This window comes from Osmia bicornis, chromosome 16, assembly GCF_907164935.1.
Source record: "Osmia bicornis bicornis chromosome 16, iOsmBic2.1, whole genome shotgun sequence".
Lineage (NCBI taxonomy): Eukaryota > Metazoa > Arthropoda > Insecta > Hymenoptera > Megachilidae > Osmia > Osmia bicornis.
The window spans coordinates 3,461,810-3,466,099 of NC_060231.1; the positions used below are offsets into that span (position 1 = coordinate 3,461,810).

General features: G+C 38.5%; 1 long non-coding RNA gene across 1 annotated transcript; it reads left to right on the forward strand.

Annotated features, from left to right (window-relative positions):
• The first annotated feature begins 53 nt into the window (after nt 1-53).
• Nucleotides 54-923, forward strand: LOC114878008. Its single transcript, XR_003789684.2, has 4 exons — nt 54-141; nt 304-332; nt 441-591; nt 795-923. It is a non-coding gene; the product is annotated as an uncharacterized LOC114878008 (long non-coding RNA).
• The last annotated feature ends 3,367 nt before the right edge of the window (nt 924-4,290 follow it).

The following is a 4,290-nucleotide window of genomic DNA, read 5'->3' on the forward strand; positions in this document are numbered from 1 at the left end:
GGCCGAAACCTGTGAGGTACATCTACCTTGAAACGCTCCCTCAAGTACTGTCATTGAACAAGCATTCACAGAATTAGCATGTGGCTCAGTTTCAATAAACAACATCAATGTGTAGAATAAAAAATTGGAATTATTTGTGGAGTAAGTAGCATTCTAGATCATTTTTTCTTGGCTGATAATTAACACATTGCTGACTTAATTAAAAATTGAAAGGAGTAATCCTTATTAAGGAATAAGGAATACTAAATTAAATGTATAAGAAATAAATAAGAAAACTAATGTCATTCATTTTTTCTGTTTCAGATGTCTGAATAATTGATGCAACTTGGCTGGTAATTAACAATTAAAAATTAAAAGAAGTAATCCTTATTAAGGAATACTAAATTAAATGTATAAGAAATAAATAAGAAAACTAATGTCATCCATTTTTTCTGTTTCAGATGTCTGAATAATTGATGCAACTTGGCTGATAATTAACAATTAAAAATTAAAAGAAGTAATCCTTATTAAGGAATACTAAATTAAATGCAAGTGGATTATCTATAAGAAATAAATAAGCAAACTAATGTCATCCACGTTAATATGTTTCTGGTAAGTAAAGTAAAATTTAGATATGATGTAACACATTGCCAAGTGTGCACGTGTTGCACCTGTGATAACAATTCTTACCAATTCTTTTCAAAATCCATAAGAAGCAATGCATTCCACTATACTATTATAAAATGGAGAATCTCCATGTTGATCAATCAATGTCACTTATTTCCACAAAAATTTAAATTTTCATTAAATTTCAGGTACAAAGAAGAGGACACAGTCTGTCTTAAGGATCATCTGAGAAATTTTGTTCATTAACGAATGAAACGTCTCTTTTCTATCCCAACGCGGAGGGAACTCGCAGGACCTCTTGAAGGTTGCAGATGCGGACACTTACTATCGTGTTTTCCGATTCCCTGCCGCTCTCCGGACACTTGGTCAGCAGTTTATCGTGGCACTTCTTGTGCACCGCTGTTTGGCAGGCTGGGAACCGCGAGAGATGGAAATATATTAATAGAGAGAGCAATGTTGTATACACGAGCGCGTGGTCGTTATAGATAGAAAAAGTGATGCGCGAATTTAATATTTACCTTGGCACTGGTATCCCTGCTTTCCGAAGCCCCTGCGACAGAAAGAAAGCACGCGTTTTAGGTCAATCGAGAGAGTAAAAAGGCTGAGAAATAACCGATACTTTTGAGTAATGCCCGTACAATGAAACTATTTTTAGATGCATAAGCGTATCGAGGAGGCAACTCTCTTATGATAAATCGAGATTCCTTCGGTTATTTACCAGTCCACTGCGCTGAACATTCTCGATAAACCTATCCTCAATGGGTGTGCGTGACGCCTTTGGATGCTATACGTCAGTCTTATGATCATTATTGAAAAGGTTGGGAACTTAAGAATGTTTGAGACTTTGAGGACACCCTTAGGCCCTTGATGAACCCAAGGGTTGGTAATCTATTTTTAAATATGACTTACATAGAAGCCTCAGAAGGGAGTGGTCAAAAGTGGATGGTAGAGTTTATAGTGCCATTTTTGACTGCCATTGGCAACGGGCTCAAAAGTTATGGGACTTTGAAATTTGCATCACACATGCAATTTTCCCTGAAACTCATCTTAATTGTTAGTGAACATCATCTAAACATTTGCACCTGAAAATATGAAAATTTCAAAGTCCTATAACTTTTGGACCCTTTGCCAATGGTACTCAAAAATTGCACTATAAATTCTCGTTTCATGCTCTTTCGAATAAACATAGTCTGGACCATTCACTTGTCAGACAGTGTTAACCCTTTCGCTGCCACAGTGGTCCCATGGGTACCGGCGTTTGCCTTTTCATTTGGGCCATGGTGGTCACCATTAATTATAAGAAAAATGTGCTATTGGCAAGATTGTAAAACATTATAACATTTTTAATATGAAATTTCTGGCCCACTGGTGCAAGTTCAAAATTTCGCCCAGGGTAATGCAGCGAGTGACATTACCGACAGAAATGGAACTAACAGGGGGTTCAGGAAATTACGTTTTTCCTCCTTATATGGGAACATATGGGGCTGGGTGAGGGCTCATTCGAAAGAGGAAGGTCCAATGCAGGGCTGTATGATCATGGTTCAACGAGATTTTGTTAATTTCTAATAATAAAAAATCGACAAAATACATCCGCAGAATCCAAGGTATTTTTAGGTCACTGACTCAAACGCTGCATTCCAATGGAATAATTTTTCTATTCTCTATTTATGCGTCTAATTTACCAGAGAAAATCCTTGCAGAATGCGCAGAAGGTCGGCGTTCTGAAGAATTTGGCGACCAGTCTGTGCCCACGAACAATGTGCACCTTGTTGTGTTTCACCGCGCCCCTTCTCCTGGTGATGGCACCGCCGACGTTATTTTCATGCGGTAACGTCGACGCAGAAGCAATGTCTCGTCGAGGGACCCTGGTCTTGTACACGTATTTCCCTGTAGACGTCGAGGGCGGTAGGTCAGCTGGATTCAGTACTGGGATCCGTGTTCTGAAACAGCAGGAGCCATGAAATATTTTTTTACTTATATTTATATATATATTTTAGTAGACATTTTAGATTGCCTAATAATGTATCAGGAGCACGTACCGACTGGCTCACCTGTATGTGTATCCTTCCGCACCCACGCGTGCCTGTGGGCTTTTGTGGTTCACGGAGGACCTCCGGCTGGAGCCGGAACCGCCTCCAGCGTTGCGCCTCCTCGCGTGGGAACCACCGGTGAACATCATCTTCCACCGATTCAATTCACTATACCGTATATCATCAACAAATTCATTGGATCTAATTTAATATCAAAAGTCTGTTATTTAATAAGGATTGATAAGCGCGTCCTCCTTTCAGGTGCTATCTCTTCAGCTTTCCGTTAGGAATTTCGCCGCATCTCGCCGCGTAATGCCAGAAGAATTTTCGTCCGTCAGCCAGCAACATCCTCGCCCGAACACGCCTTGAACGACGCATCGATCACTTCCGCTATCAACGATTCCAGCTTTCAGAAGAGACTAGGATCATCCTGAGCAGCTAATAAAATTAACAATTAATACTCTGATGGCCGGTGTATTTGTAGCGATGGCGCTAATAATTTTTTGAAAATTTTCTAAATAAGAAAATAATTATTTTTTAATTATAGTACTAATTGCTAGAGCTAATAGTGCCCTATTAAGTATAATAAGAAATATAAATTCACAAAAGGCTATCATAGTATTCAAATATTGTTTAGAGAACCTTTTATATGAAATTTAAAGGAAACAGTTTATGTTCTAGATGTCCCTGTTTGCGAAGGCCACGCTTTTGACAAATTGGAAGAATGACTAATACACAGAGAGGATGTGTTACATAGACCTCTGCCCCAAGGGAGACACTGGGTAACTGTATACCTTTCTTTATTATTATTATTATTTTTTTAAAATTTACTCTTCATCTATGTTGATCAAACGTCCGGGCACGATTCATTGTTTCATCAGGGACGTCTTGTGACCAAAAGTAGCGCTAAGAGATGTTGAAACGTCAGGGTAACGCGGGTTCAACTGGTCGCACTTGGTACACTTGAATTATTTCTTGAAATTTCTCAACAATCCCACCGACTGATCCCGTTATCAAGTTCGTTGGATATTCATGGATGGTTGAACGAATGTTGACGGACACAGGAACTGGATTTTGACGCCTAAAACGTTGTAGGTTTGCACGAAACTCTCGGATCTATAAATATCAGCCTGTTGAATACCGCCCGCCATCGGTGCACCCAGCGCCACCGGTGGCAAATATTTTAGAATCACCTCCTCGAGCGGGTTTTCCAGGCTGGAAAAGCAATCTAAATCTTCCAGATAAAGATTCCAGTTTCTTTATGAAGAATCCTATTTTCTGTTGCTTATCAGTCTCCTTGTAATACTTTCATTCAGGGTGACAAAAATCAAATGAAAGGGACAAGTATATTTTAGGATATTTCACCTTGTATATAAACTGAAATGAAAATTGAACAAAAATTTCACAATCTTGTGGAAGGCATATAATAATTATACTTTTATTCCTTTGGAAAGGGTTAAAGAGATAAGATCAATTTTGTATATAAATGGAATAGTAGGTTTTATTTTCATAACATTTCCCAACAAAATAAAATTATTTATCACTCTATACTGACCCTTCGTAAACTTGGATAACTTTTGTAAGAAACTTGAATGACACTGTGAAACATCCTTCGCAGGAGCAATGTGAAATGTTGAATAAGGATCTCACCGTA